General features: G+C 41.5%; 1 protein-coding gene across 13 annotated transcripts in view; it reads right to left on the bottom strand.

Annotated features, from left to right (window-relative positions):
* Positions 1-15,822, bottom strand: part of ZNF793 (zinc finger protein 793) — a 35,828-nt gene extending 20,006 nt beyond the window's left edge. For 5 of the 13 annotated variants that reach the window (XM_081517023.1, XM_081517027.1, XM_081517032.1 and 2 more), the window contains exons 1-2: positions 5,239-5,716; positions 3,070-3,211 (exon numbers count right to left, since the gene is read on the bottom strand). The gene's annotated coding sequence lies outside the window, so the exon portion shown is untranslated. Of the gene's footprint in view, positions 1-3,069; positions 3,212-3,965; positions 4,465-4,615; positions 5,717-15,174 lie in introns of those variants that run through there. The other 8 variants (XM_081517026.1, XM_081517030.1, XM_081517024.1 and 5 more) reach the window with 5 other exon arrangements.
* Positions 15,823-16,192: the final 370 nt, after the last annotated feature.

Here is a 16,192-nt window from a genome sequence, read left to right as displayed (position 1 = left end):
TGTACATGACTCTAGACATGAGGAAAATCAGAAAAATTTGATGCTGGGCATCTTATCAAAATAACTGGCTTGTACTTCTCAAAACATCAGAGTCAAAAGAAACAAAAAATGATTGAGAAAATATTCCAAATTAAAGGAGTCTAAAGAGATATGACAACTAAATGTAACATGTATTCCTGTATTATATTCCTGGACCAGAAAAAAAAAAATGCTATAAAGGACATTATTGGGAAAATTAAAGAAATCTAAATAATGTATTGTAAAGTTAAAAAATAGAAAATAAACTAATTCAAAAAAAAAAATCTAAATAACGTCTGTGGATGAGACTGCTGTAAACAAAGAATGTTGTTCACCATTTCAGTTCTACAAGTATTAAGTCACTAGCCACTGCCAGTGCCTACCAACAATATGCTCTGAGGGGAAAAACAGGAGGCACTCTGTGCTTCGGATGAAGGGCACCTAGATAGTTAAGATGCATATCTAAGAAGAATTTCAAGGACCCCAGATTGTTCCATCTTCTAAACACAGAAAAGCACTAAAATTATGAGATGTCTTTTCTTTGTGATTAGCAGTCATCTTTTCATGCTTGACTACATGTATTTCCCAGTCCAAAAAAAAAATCATATATATATATATATACTGGCTTCTCCTCTACCTTTTCAGAGCAATTTCTCAGAGCTATCTGAGAGGCTATCTCCTGGGCTATAGTGCTTAGCTATAGTGCTTATAGGTAAGACTGAATAAAACTCAATTCACAGTTTTAATGTTGTGTGTTTTTTTTCTTCACTTCACACTACTGTAATAACAACAATAATAATACTGTTTCATGTTAACTTTCCTGCTCTTGATAATTATATTGTGGTCATAGAATAAAATGTTCTTATATTCAGGAAATTTACATTAGGGGTAAAAGGCCATCATGTCAACAACTTACTATCACATGGCAGGCAGGCAACTTCATAGAGGTTCTTTTTTTTTGACTATGCCCCATGGCTTGTGGGATCTTAGTTACCCAACGAAGGATCCAACCCAGGCCACAGCAGTAAAAGTGCCGAGTCCTAACCACTGGACCACCAGGGAATTCCCTGGAAGCTCTTAGCCTTATTCAGGTCACTGCAGCCAATGGTTAGTCTCCAAAGGCTAAGAGATTTTGACCAGGGGCTCTTAGGTCCCCCTCCAAATTACCTACAAAGAAGAACCAGCCTTAACTTGTTAACTTCATTAACAGGATTCTGACTCCAAATCTACTCCAAACCAGAGGATCCACTTAAATGTTCATGTGTTTGGATCCCAAAGGAAATAACAGAAAACAAGCAATCTCAAATGGCCAAGAAGGGTGATAGAATAAAATTTTGTCCTGATATGTGTCTGGTTTCAGAATTTCAAGACAAAACTTCCACATTGTATGAATGTTTTTGGCTTCAAATAATTTCTATGATTCCATTTAATTCAAGTTCAAAAACAGGTAAAACTAATCCATTGAATTAGACCCAGGGTAGCAGTGGGTATTGACTGATAAGGAAGGCTTCAGGGTGCTAGAAATGATGGATATTTTCCTAGGTTTTTTTTTGGCTGTGTTTTGGGGCATGCAGGTGTCTTAATTCCCCAACCAGGGATTAAACCCAGGCCCTCTACAGTGGAAGCATGGAGTCTTAACCACTGGACCATGAGGGAAGTCCCTGAAGTGATGCATATCTTGATCTAGGTTGTGTTTACACAGTTCTCTGAAATGTAAAAATTCACTGAGCTGTAACTTTAACATAAGAATACTTGATTGTCTGTGTGTTAGCCTGATCTGGGAAAAATGTTTGTTGCCTAAATAAAATGAAACAATCTGGATTCAAACTTAAAAAAATTTTACACATAAGAGTCACTTACTGTCACCCCATCAGGTATGAATATTACTTTTAATTAGAGTTCAAAGACAGACAAAATTAATCTGTGATGTAAGAACTGGGAAAATGGTTCCCTATGGTAGGGTAGTAATGAGGAGCAGGTATCATAGAGCTTTCAGGGTGTTATAACGTTCTGTTTTCTGATCTGAGCACATTACCCAGGGGTGTTCCCTTTGTGAAAATTCATTGAGCTGAATATATATTATTATATGTATCTTATATCCCAATTTAAAAAATTATGTTAAAAACTTAAAAAAGGATTTGCTCCCAAACCTGGCACTAGGCATAGTATAGGTGAAGGAAAAGAGCAACAAGAAAAAGAAAATGCCCCAACTCCTTACCTATGCACATGTGTGCTGAATCACAGAAACTACCTGTTTTGGATTCTGTGCATGTAAAAAGCAGGGGTTATCTGCTCTAAAAATGAAAGCTTGACACTGATGGCTTCTGAAAGATGTTACCTGCCTTACCTCTCAACTTCCTTTGTTGCTTAAGATGATATACTCATGCTTTGTCTAAAGACTACAGAAGGATTGATTGTAACATTTATAAAAACAAATACTGTTTCAGCATTTCACCCTTTTATCAAGCTAATGGTTAAAATCTTATTTCCATTACATCTGTGATTTTGTCTCAGTCCATCTTATTCACCATTAGCTTGATTTTAAGTTCAGTGAAGAACAGTTTCTACAAGTAGCTTTAACTTTTGTCTTTGTGGCTGGTTGTTACTGTGGTTTTATGTTTACTGAATTGTTCTACCAGGATTTTATAAGGCACTGACTCATGGAAGTCAAACGTGCCATGCCTAAAAAAAAACACAGAACAAGGTAAAATAATTCTTAGAACACAGTAACTTCCAGGTCCAGTTTCTTTTCCCTCCATAATTCATATTTTTCCCAGCCTTATAAAGATATAATTGGCAGATAATATTGTGTAAGTTTAAGGTGTACAATGCCCTGATCTAATACATGTATACATTGCAAAATGATTACCACAGTAGGATTAGTTAACATCTCCATAATTACCTCACATAATTACCTTTCTTTTCCTTTCTTTTTTTTTTTGGTGTGGTAAGAACATTATTTTTAAGTTAATCCCAGATTAAAATAATTTCCAAATGTTCTCAAGGTTTGCTCCTTCCGCAAAATCTTTTACATTAGACTTAGGTACTTACTCAGTAAATTCTTTGTTTGCTAACCACAGGCAAAGTTACATCCATCCTAGCTGCCATGGAGTCAGAATAGATTTTTAGAAACCAGGCTCACTCTCAAGATGCTGTCACAGATGGACATCTCATTAGATTTTCTAGAAAGAACCTTAAAAGAAATATTAGGAGAAATATGCATTAAATCCTTGGCAAGAGCAACAGAAGCCACACCTTAAATAACACGTTACTTTAGATCCTTTTAGAGTACTTTCATTAATGTAGGGAACCAAAAAAAAAAAAAAGGGAGAAGGAAGTTTACTTTTGTTTTTCTTTTTTGCTTGTTTGTTTGTTTGGCTGCTCTGATTGGCTTGCAGGATCTTAGTTCCCCAACCAGGGATTGAAACTGGGACCTCAGCAATGAACTTGGGGAGTTCAAACCACTGAAAGGCCAGGGAATTCTTGGAGAGGGAGGTTTCAAAAATAGTTTTGAGGTGGGCTTTAGCCCTCACAACTTAATGGAACTGGCTGCTAATCAGTTGGGGAATGTCACTGTGCAGAGATGCAGCCTCAACTCCTTGCCTCTCGCATCCCCAGCTTCTGCATTTTGCAAGCCCCAGCATCAACTGGCAGTAAGTCTCATAATCACACACATAGCCAGTATACAATTCTCAGTGGCCCTTGCGGTCACAGATATCCCAAAATCTCCAAATATTACTGTCAAAGACCACTAATCGGTGCTACAAAATTCACTGATCCACCCTGATTGCAGAACAGTGAATTAGGCAGATCTCTGATGGCAAACTCACGCTGATTTCCAATGATATCCCAATGACTGGGAACCAGTCACTGACTCTCACTGTCCCACCTCCCTCCCTCCCACCCCACCCCCGCTCCCCAATTACTGACAGTCCCAAATCACTAACCCTCTCCTCCACTGATCCCGCTATTCCCCATACTCGGATCTACACAAGTCGGGTCACTGGTATCTTCAGATTCCTCTCCAGCGATGATCTAATGGGAGTCTCACTGATTGCCTAAAGCGTTTCTCCAAACAGTGATCCACACTGACCACCCTCAGTAAGGATGAACCTCGAAGTTTCCACAATCACCAGCTTCAGGTACCCAAACAGAACTTAGAATCTCCAAGTCACTGGCCCCTCAGGCTTCTGATCACTGAGTCCTAACGCCGATCAAATCAGCGTCTTCGAAGAAACTCACTTGTCCTCAAGACACTTGAAGATTACTATAAACTGACTTCCACGCATTCTGTCAGTCAAGAACCCTAGTTTATTGATTCCCACATACTCCCAATCCATCTTCTTCACAGACACTAACACTGATTCCCATAAACCCGCCACCACAGACTCTCTTTCAAGAGGCTCAGACGCCCAATCACTTAACCCTTCAGTCCCCTCAGTCTCTGACCCTTACGGGGATCCATGACTGACCCAGTCGGGCCACCGTAGTCGTCTGATCGCCATCCTACACACGTCTTGAATTTTGACTATTTCTCACATTGATCTTTCCCATTTTCCCCGCATCCGCGCCCATAACCTGAAATTGACTGCCGTACCACGCTGCCTCTCCACGGTATGAGCTCTTCCCAAAACCAGTGGCCGTGCGCAGACTCAGTCGCATCTTTGAGGCTGGCTGCCGCCACCTGGCATCTTTCCAGAGAACAGGCTTCTGGGTTTCTGCGTGTTAACGGCACGTATTATGGCCGCGCCCGCTAGCCAACCGCTTGCAGGGGGCGGCCATGTTTAAATCTGTACCGTACAGCGGATGACTAGGCCCTTTGTTAGGCGATTAGGCTATTTTAGGGCGGGAAGAAGCAAGTGTTCCTGGGTCCCTAAACACAGATGTCACTGCTGCTTTTAGCATCTCAGAAGCCCAAACCTCCTAAGGTCAATATAGCGGCTCCCTGACCTGGAAATTAAGATTTCGTTGTCTCCAGTAGGGCAGGCAGTGAGGTAAGATGACCGCGTACGTGTTATACAGCTTAAGTGCGGTATGTGCGGCCATCTCCCAAGAGGAACGTCCATAAAGCAAGGCACAGCTTTGTCTGGGACAGCTTTGTATGTTGATGAAGAGCGAAAGAGAGAAGCGTTTCTCTTGGGGAGACTGAGGCCCCGGGAGGAAGAGGAGTCTTTACTAAGGGTCCGGAGCAGCAAGAAAGGGCAAGTAGGAGATTCTTACCCGGTTATTGAAAGAATTCGTGAAGAGCCTGGTCTTTGTCATAGGTGGCTTGACTCTAGTCACACTAAAAATAAAATACCCAGTGTTAGGTAGTTAGAATAGGAAACAGGAGTCCAAAATGGCGGTGGCTAAAAGAAAGGAAGGGAAAGCCCGCGAAAATGGAACAAAGAAAGGTCAAAGGAAGGTCCGAGGACTGGAGTGAGAACTTCAGGTAGAACAGCACTCCTGGCTAAGCCCAATTTACATAGGGCAGGCTCAGGGGGAGGAAAAAACATATAAAAAGCGGAGCCAAAGCGCTCTCTCTCCTTTTTTCTCTCCCGCACGCTGGGGCGTTCTTCTCTTCGTGTTTTTGGGTTGACGGTCGGCAGGCCCTCATGCTTCAAGGATGGATTTTCCTGGTATTATCTAAATAAAATAGAGCTGTAACACTGGTTTGTCTAAGAGCTATAACATGGTCTGTTCAAGACCCGAGAGCCGTGACCCGCCGAGAGCTCTAATGTCCGTCACTCCAAATCTTTGTTGTGACGTGACAAGAACCGAGAAGCATACACTCGCGTGACACCCAGTTATTTTACCAGAAAATGGGTTAATTCTGGAATAGCAATTCCAGACAAGCAAGCTACAGCAAAACTCATAAGCAAGTCCGACAAACGAGGAAAAGAAACTGTTAATTTTGTAAAGAAAAAGGAAGGTATTTGGGTGAGGGGGGTCAGTGGGCAGGGGGGCGGTGGTTTTGAAGGAAAGTCCCTTGGAGAAAAGTGAAAGTTCAGAGTGATGACAGTTTCTCATTGGTTGAGTTGCTGGGGTAGTGGATTTCTTGTAGGAGGTACAATGTACATCTCTTCTTGTTGAGGCCTGTGATTGATAACTATTTCCTTTTGATTCTTCTGTTGGGGTCTGTAATTGACATGAGATCTCCCTGTAACTGCCTGAGATCTCTCCCTTCAGGCCTCCCTACTCTATTTGAGTGAGGTTTTCCTCTATTTTCATGCTCCAGAAGACACAAGGGTGTGAGTACAAGCAGTTTGTTTATTTGACAGGTAGGGGATGGGTGAGACCGAGGAGGGATGAAAACCCACACAGAGTGCATCCATGAGTAGAGTATTCCTGAGCAATGGGGGCTCAGTCAAGGGTTGATGAAGATGAGATAGTTATATGTCATCTCTGGCTACTGTAAGGGCCTTAAAGCTGTAGCACTTTCAGTCTGCCTTATAAGCAGGTCTCAGGCAGAGTCTGTAGGTGTGCTCAGGAAGAAGCCAGCCCTCAGCATATGGGCAAGGTACAGACAGCATTCACCAGAGTCCTGTTTTTAATATCAGCCAAAGCGGTGCTCTGCACATCACAGGAATTGTTTTGAAACATCTCTTGAAATGATTGCTTTGTCCTATGAAAATAGCTTTTAAAAAAATAAACCCATAATTCTATTTGGTGGTCAAAACAAGTGGTGTAACATCTGACTTCTAAAATGACTCCTGGACTTCCCTGGTGGTCTAGAGATTAAGAATCTGCCTGCATTAGCAGGGAACACCGGTCAGTCCCTGGTCCAGGAAGATTCCACATGCTTTGGGGCAACTAAGCCCTCATGCCACAACTACTGAAGTTCATGCACCCTAGGACCTATGCTCTGTAACAACATATGAGAAGCCTACGAACCACAACTAGAGAGTAGCTCTTGCTTGCTGCAACTAGAGAAAGCCTGCATGCAGCAATGAAGACCCAGTGAACAAAAAATAATTTAAAGTAAAAATAAAATGAAAATGACTCCCAACAATTCTTATCTCCTGGTATTCACACTCTGTGTAGCCCCCTTCCACGTTGTACCAAGGCAGATCTGTGAAGTTGATAGTATACAGTAGAAGTGAGAGTAAGTTGTAAATGACACTCCAGCTTCTGACTTGGAGGTGTTCATGCTCTTTCTCTCAAATAACTTACTCTGAGAGAAGTTAGTTGCCATGTCATTGAGGACACTGAGACAGACTATGAACAGGCCCATGTAGCAGGGAGCTGAGATATCCTGCTAACAGTCAGGGAGGAACTGATGTCGTCTTGTATCAAGTGGGTCACCTTGGAAACAAATACTGTACTCTAGTTAAGCCTTGAGATGACTGCAGCCCCCATCAGTACACTGACTGCTACCACATGAGGGACTCAGAAACACCCAGGTAGCAGCTCCCATATCTTTGACTGTCATAAATAGTTGTTTTTAGCCACTGAGTTTGGGAGTAATTTGTTATTCAGCAGTAGTTAATTTGGATACTTTCGGTAAAAATGTTCTAAGTGATGTCTCTGGATTTCTTAAACAAGCTCCTAAACTTGTGATTGTTCTATCAAGTCAGAGGGGATTTTTAGCCATTTCCTCTTCATTTGCATAATAGAGAAATTAAAGGTTCTGCTAGATATTTAAAATTTAACAAAGAGTTTAAGAGTCTTGCTTCATTTGAATTAATACAAGTGGGTTTATGTGACACTTTTGAAATAATTATAGTAATTAACAAAAATGACCATTTAGAGAGTGCCTGTGACATGCCTGGCCTGTCACTGGGCTTCTCACTTCAAGGGCTACCCTCATTCTAGCACCAGTCATAAAGGCAAAAAGAAAGTGAGTCTTGAAGTGTCTTATGCTTGGAATTAAATGCTCTGCCTCAGAAATGACACATGTCATTTCCTCTCACTCCTCATTGAGTAGTCACCCAACCTAAGATTGTATGAAATACAATCTTACCATAGAAACAAAAATACAATCTTAGCATAAGCTTGGAATGGGGAGAGCTAGAAATATTTAAGATCCCCTGGAGAAGGAAATGGAAACACACTCCAGCATTCTTGCCAGGGAAATCCAATGGACAGAGGAGCCTGGCAGGCTAGTCCATGGCATTGCAATGAGTCAAACACTAGTTAGTGACTAAACCACCCACCACAAACGTCAGGATGTCCACAAACACTATGAGAACAGTGTTATCGTCACCATCCTAAGGAAAATGCAGTATAGAGATGAGGGGACCAATCCATAATCTCTCAGTTAATAAGTAAAAAAGAAAGACTCAGAGCCAGGTATGTCTATTTGATACAAAGGTAAAGAATCATCACAGGCTTCCCAGGTGACTCAGTGGTAAAGAATCTACCTGACAATGCAGGAGATGCAGGTTTGATCCCTGGGTCAAGAAGATTCCCCTGGAGAAGGAAATGGCAACCCACTCCAGTATTCTTGCCTGGGAAATCCCATAGACAGAAGAGCCTGGTAGGCTATGCCCATGAGGTCGCAAAAGAGTCAGACGTGGCTTAGCGACTAAACAACAACAAGATCATTACCATTTGTTAAAATTTTTTTGTTACTGTTAAATTTTGCTTCAACGTATCTAAGGCACTGAATTAGGGAACAAAGAGAAGACTGAGGTCTCCGATAAAATAAAGGATACTCAAAATGTTGCAGCCTGGTGGGGGAAAGGAATACACAAGAAAATGAGTAAAAAGAGTGTTTAAAAAAGAGTATACACTGTAGGATTCAATTTATGTGAAGCTCAAGAACAGGCAAAACAAATCAACTGAGTTATAAATCAGAAAGCAGTTAACTCTAGTAACTATTGACTCTGAATAGAATTTCTTGCGGTGATGAAAATGTTCTATATCTTGTTTTGGATGGTGGTTTCAAGAGTCTGTATAATCGTCAAGACTCATCAAAGTAAACACTTATGATTTGTGCATTTATTATATGTAAATTGTACCTCAATTTTTTGAAGCCAAAAAGTGTTCAGGGTATTGAGAGATCATGTTAGTAGGGAAAAGAGAAAGATGTGAAAGAACTGACAGAACTTTACCCTAGTTTGTGGAAAGATGAGGCCCTGGTGAGACCATCACAGCACTTACGGCTTATGATAGTGCCCTCTCTAGACAGAAGCATTAGAGAAAGGCATCTCCAAGGATTTGTGGTTTGGCAAATTAAAGGCTATGGGCTAACCTAGCCTGCAATGACCATCAGCTCTTATTTATTCCCTAGGCTGACAGGTCTCAGCCTGTTGAACCAGATATGGTGACCTTCTACACTGTCATCATTTAAAGGGATGCCAGACCCCAAGTTTGGCATAAAAGGAGGCACAGCTCTTCCCTACTCTGGAGCAGAAAGAACTGTGCCTTGGCCTGAGCAGAAATAGGTCTTTGCCCTTGCACGAGTGAAGACTGTTCTGGATCTAGGTGGAATGTGACCTGTTCCCTGGATCAAGATAGATCTTGAGAATAGCCTGGCATGAGCGAAGACCACACTCCATCCTGTCCTGTCTTGAGTCAGGGATTTGGTGGTGGTGGTAATTGGTAATACAAGTCTCAAAGTATAATTTTCAAAAAGTTAGAACTCGTACAGATATTCATTTAACTTATTAACAAGGGAACTAGCAGGATTGGAGATTTGGTGCAAAGTAGGTTTGATTTGGTTCAAAGTAGTTTCAATCCGTAGGTTGGGAAGATCCACTCGAGTAGGAAATGGCAAACCATTCCAGTATTCTTGGTGCAAAGTAGGTTTGATTTGGTTCAAAGTACTTTCAATCCCTAGGTTGGGAAGATCCGCTCGAGTAAGAAATGGTAATCTACTCCAGTATTCTTGCCTAGAATATTCCATGGACAGAGGAGCCTGGCAGGCTACAGTCCAAGAGGTTGCAAAGAGTCAGAAACGACAGCACAACACACACACACACAAATAGGTATATAGTCAGTGGAATAAAGAATCTTGGAATAAGACTGCAAAGTTAGATAGATATAAAACTAATGTCCTATAGGGCAATAAAACCATAAGCTTGAAGGTTATCTTTTCTTCAGAGAATCAGTTTATATAAAACAAATATATGACATGTACCAACTGCCAAGTTAACATTTTATCTATGTAGTCTGCATCCTAATTAGTAGTAAAAAGTGACCCAAACAAAGGTACATTCTACCAGAGCAGTGGGTTCTCAAACTGGTAGAGTTTTAATCCCCAGGGAACATTAAACAATCTTTGGAGACAGTTTAGGGGGAGGAGTAGATGCCATGGATGCTTTCAACCATACAGAGAACAACCTGGTACAACAGAGTTACTACTGCTACTGCTAAGTCACTTCAGTCGTGTCCGACTCTGTGCGACCCCATAGATGGCAGCCCACCAGGCTCCCCCGTCCCTGGGATTCTCCAGGCAAGAACACTGGAGTGGGTTGCCATTTCCTTCTCCAGTGCACAAAAGTGAAAAGTGAAAGTGAAGTCGCTCAGTCGTGTCCGACTCTTAGCGACCCCATGGACTGAAGCCTGCCAGGCTCCCCTGTCCATGGGATTTTCCAGGCAAGAGTACTGGAGTGGGGTGCCATTGCCTTCTCCGACAACAGAGTATTTGGCCCCAAATGCAAACAGTGCTTAGTTTGGGAAAATTTTCTCAGAATGATTTGTTAGACTTTGGGTGGGTTTGTTAGACCATGCTCTAGTATGACTTTGAAAAGGCACACAGGATGACACAGTATAGTTCCCTTATTTCTAGGTTTTTGATAATTTTTCTTAACACAAAGTTGGTAAAGTGTTGATAATCATTGGATCTGGGTAATGAATACTTGGTGATTAATCTTTTCTATTTTTTGTATGTTTGCACAGCATCTTAGTTCTCTGACCAGGGACTGGGAATTGAACCTGGGACCATGGCAGTGAAAATACTGAGTCTTAATCACTGAACCGCCAGGGAATTCCCTAGGATGGACTTAATGAAAAATAGTAGAAGCCATGAGATAAAGTGCTAATAAGAAAAAGTGAAGAGTTAAAATTGGACATATTTAAGAATGAAACAAACATGGTCATATTGCAGATGATGTCACTGGACAACAGGAATAAAAAGACCAAGAAGATCCAAGAATGAATTCATCCCATTCTATGTGAGGCATCCTGAAAGAGGATTTTGCATTGAAACAAAAAGTAATTCTGGGACTTGCCTAGTGGCACAGTGGATAAGAATCCATCTGCCAATGCAGGGGTCACAGGTTCGATCCAACCCACCCTCCTATCCTCTCCTTCCTCCCCACAAATTTAGTTCACTCTGTGTGGAGCACTCGGTCAACCTCTGCTATTGCTATCATTCATCCATCCATTTAACAAACTTGTAATGAGTCTCTACTTTGTGCTGGTGCCATGCTGGGTGCCTTGGACACAGCAGGAGGAAGACAAAGTCCTGACATCACGAGGGTTATGGTCCAGTGGGGAGGGAAGAATGATAAATCAAAAAAAGAAACACTTAATATTAGGTCAGAGGGTGGTACTTGCAGCACAAATATAGTACAAAATAGGGAGTGACCCCAAGAAGTGTGTTACTTCATACACAGTGGTGTGTGTGTAAACTCTCCAAACAAGGAGAGGACAGCCAGCTTCATGGAGACTGGGGAAACACAGTCTCAGAGAACACAGCCAGGCAAAGGCCCAAAGAGAAACAAGCTTCCATGATGTTAAGAGCAGCCAGAATGGGCATGTTGACAGATAATAAAAATGGTGACCAGCTACAATTACAGGGTTTTCCAACCCCATCCCCCCTTTTATTATAGTTATAACTTTACACTATAAACATTAAATGTAAACTTGTAAAAATACAAATAACCAGAACTATATGTGAAAGACTGATATGCAACATAGAAAAACTTACATATTCTAATATATAATCATATAGTACATATTATATAGCATATAAAATAAAAACTTTTATTGTAATAGGAATATACAATAATAGATATTGCAGTGTACTATATTATATACTATGTTATAGTATATAATGATATGCAATATAAAATTATAACTAATGTACAAATCTATATATATCAATCTAATTTCTAATAATCTTTTATCAAACAATTTATCATACAGTAAAACATAATACTTCTGAGATTCATCCATGTTGGAGCTTGTGTCATAACTCAGCTTTTTTAGGGCTGAGTAGTATTCCACTGTACAGATGTACTATACTGTATTTAGTTATTCACCCACTGATGGACATTTAGGTTGTTTCCAATTTTTTGGTGATTATGAGTGCAGTTCCTATGAGCATTCAAGTACATACATAATTTCTCATTTCTCTATGGTAAAAACCTAGAAATGGGATTGCTGGGTCATAGGATAAGTATATAGTTACCTTTATAAGAACTTGTGAAACTTTTGTCCATAGATAGATATACTACTCTGTATCATTCCCACAGCAATACATGAAAGTGTCTATTGCTCTACATTCTTGCCAACTTTTGGTACTATGTTATTTATTCACTGCCATTCTAATAAGCGTGTAATGGTATGTCATTATGGTTTTAATTTGCATTTTCCTGATGACTAATTATGTCCAGTGTCTTTTCATCATCATACTTTCATTTGTATCTCATACAACCATATGGATGAATCTCAGATACATTAAATGAAAGAAGTCAGACTCAAAAGGAGATACATACTTACATATTTATATGGATACACACATATTCATGACATGTGAAAAAGGCAAAACTATAGAAACAGGAAACAGATAAGCAATATTGAGGGGTTGGGAGTAGATAGATTGATTAAAAAGGGATAGGACCTTTCTACCATGTGTAAAATAGCTAGTGGGAACCTGCTGTATAGCACAGGGAGCTCAGCCTGGTGCTCTGTGATGATCTAGAGGGGTGGTATGAAGTGATGAGAGGGAGGGGATATATGTATACATACAGCTGATGCAGATTGTTGTACAGCAGAAACTAACACAACATTGTAAAGGAATTATACTCCACTTAAAAAAAGAACATTTAAGAAAGAAATACTCATAATTTTTTAAAGGGATAGGAAGGAATTTAGGGTAGTGAAGAAACTGTTTTCTTGACTAGTGTTGACTCCTTGATTGTATGCTGCATTTGTCAAAACTCTCAGAACTGTACACTTTTAAGGGTGACTATTAATGTGAGTAAATGATACATCAGTAAATCTAACTTTTAAAAATACCTCAGTACTATAACATTGGGCTTCCTTAGTAGCTCAGCTGGTAAAGAATCCACCTGCATTGCAGGAGACCCCAGTTCGATTCCTGGGCTGGGAAAATCCCCTGGAGAAGGGATAGGCTACCCCCTCTAGTATTCTTGGGCTTCCCTGGTGGTTCAGACAGTAAAGAATCTGCCTGCAATGCAGGAGACCTGGGTTCAATCCCTGGGTTAGGAATATCCCCTGGAGGAGGGCATGGCAACCCAGCCCAGTATTCTTGCCTGGAGAATCCCCATGGACAGAGGGGTTATAGTCCATGGGGTCACAAAGAGCCAGACAGGACTGAGCAACTAAGCACAGCACAGCAGCACTAGGATATGATGTTACAGTAAATATAAAAAAGAAATAGTTGAAAATAATTTATAAAGTAACATACATTTCCCTCTGTGAGGTTTGGGTACAGCCATTCAGAGGTTGGTCTTGTGTTAGTTTATAACTGGTAACAGGTACACTCTCACTGGTCTCTACTAGCTCTGCTCCCCTCATGTGAACCATACTAAATCCCTTCATCTTCCATAAATCTATTTTACAGGTGAAGCAATCAAGGCTCAGGGGAGGTTACTGGGCATCACGGTTGGCACAAGGATTTTAATCCACGTTGACAGCTTTAGCTATTTTGCTTGCATCACTCCTCAAGTAGTAAGTGGGTATCTCAGTATGTGATCTCCTGGGGCCCCCAGATCCTCCCCAGTCTACTCCAGGCCAACAATTCCCTGGACAGTGTGTATGAGGCTAGGACCCTCTTCTCATCCTTGCTCCATCCCCACAGGGTTCCTGTCCATGCAAACAGTGGGGACTTGGGACAAGCAATGCTGGGGGACTTGCAGGAGCCACACTAAGTGGCCTGATGAAGCAATGTGAGCAACGGGGAACCAGTAGACACTATGTTATTGGGGGCAAATAGAGAAACAGGTATTACCAGGATTTAATGGAAGAGTCACAGATACTGTATTAGTGGGTAATGATCATCAAAAGACTTTGTACGGGTTGTTAATGGGGGGTCCTACAGAGATGGCTAATGTGAAGTCTATGATGTCTTATCAGTCATTGCCCTTACCTGGGGATAGGGAAGCAGATGAACAGAACACACCAATGTTCAGAGAGTATTGGGAGCATCACCACATACTGTGTTGGGGATGGTTACAAACACTGCTGTGTGGGGTAATGGAAGACTGTCACCATCACTGTGAGAGACAATGGAGGGAAACAAAAGCCATCTGGATAGAGGTGTCATGAAAAAGTCAGGAGATAATATTAAAAGTTGGATTTGGTAGGGTATACTATGGTTTCCTACTCTGAGGATTGTTGTAAGCGGTCATCAGTCATGATTTAGGTGAAAATGGGAATAAATCGGGAGTATGGATGTTACCAGACTGTTTCACAAATGGGGCAAAGTAATATACATTATGCTGGCGGTTAACTGGAAGATGTAATGAAGACGCTCCCTAGACATCATTTCCTGGAATTAGTAAGAGGTGACACAGTGATGGAATAAGGTAAAAGGAGGATAATGGAGGGTGTCCAGACATTGTGGATTAAGAAGGGGGTAATGGCAAGATCTCCAGACACTCTCCTGAGGAGTTACCAAACACTGTTCCAAGTTGGGGGATAATGCTGGGTCACAAAACATTTAGTGAAGCCCCAGAACCAATACTGGATGCAGTAAAAGGGGTAGTGGGTCACCAGATATTGTTCTAAGATAGTGGGTTCATCAGTTACTGTGCAGCAGTGAGATAAAGAGCTAATGATGGATTAGACATCATCATTAAGGTAATGGGACATGCCACTAATCACTGCCCAATTTGATTATTGGAGATTATATGAGAATCCTTAGTCCTGCTCCCTCAACCAGGTTCTGTCCCCATTCTCAATTCCCATGCTGCTATTCACAAAGGTGAGAACAATTCTGTACCACCTATTGCCCGCTCTCAGCGTTGTCAATGGACTCACCTGGAAGAACCATTCTGCTGGTTCCAGTTTGGCCACCCAACAGCTGATCATTCAATCAGATCCTCTGCATGCATTTGTGAGGCCACTGCTGCCCCAGCCTTAGGCTGCCCACCTGACTTCCAAGGAAAGGCAACCCCTCTCTTTGCTCTTGGTCTCTCCATATTAGCAGCTCTGGGCAGACCTGTCAGGGCATGATAAGCAAGTCTGTACACCAGCTTATGAGATAGTCAAGGACCTGTCAAGGTGCAATTGGGGTAGGGCAGGGTTGTGAATGCTTGGGCAGAATGAGCATGCTCTTTTGTGATCACTTTGGAGCTGACTGAGGTATTTTGGAATCACTGAAGGGAATCTTGAAACATCAAGTATCTATGTGGGACTGAGTTCCTGTGCCTCAGTTCTCTTTTCCTTAAATGGGTTGGCATCAGACCAAAAGGTTTACAATGATGTTACAACTTTTGGGACAGGAAGGAGGCAGAGCCCAGGTCAGGACTAAGGGTGAAAAAGACTGCTGTGTATTAGGTAAGTTGGTTCTCCCCATCAGAGCATCTTATGCTGCAATATAGAAAGCACCAGGCTTCCCAGGTGGCTCAGTGGTAAAGAATCTGCCTGCTAATGCAGGAGACACAGGAGATGGGAGTTCGATCCCTGGGTTGGGAAGATCCCCTGGAGAAGGAAATGCCAACCCCTTCCAGTATTCTTGCTGGAAAAAAATCTCATGGACAGAGGAACCTGGTGGGCTATAGTCCATGGGGTCACAAAGAATTGGACATGACTGAGTGACTGAGCACAGAATACACATAGAAAGCATCAAAGGGAAATCGTGAGACGAGCAGGGTCAACACTCCATAATGTACATTCATAGAAGGACTGCTGTATGTTAGGCATGGGCCTAAGTTCACTATGGTGAATAAAATGGGAAAAAAACATTCTAGAATGGGAACCATAGACAAACAAGTGAAATATACAGGGCACTGTGGTAATAAGTGTTATGGAGAATGATAAAGGAGGAAGAGGAGAG

The sequence above is a fragment of the Giraffa tippelskirchi genome, chromosome 7 (assembly GCF_054371585.1).
Source record: "Giraffa tippelskirchi isolate mGirTip1 chromosome 7, T2T-mGirTip1v1.2.pri, whole genome shotgun sequence".
NCBI lineage: Eukaryota > Metazoa > Chordata > Mammalia > Artiodactyla > Giraffidae > Giraffa > Giraffa tippelskirchi.
This window is presented reverse-complemented; position numbering and strand designations above follow the sequence as displayed.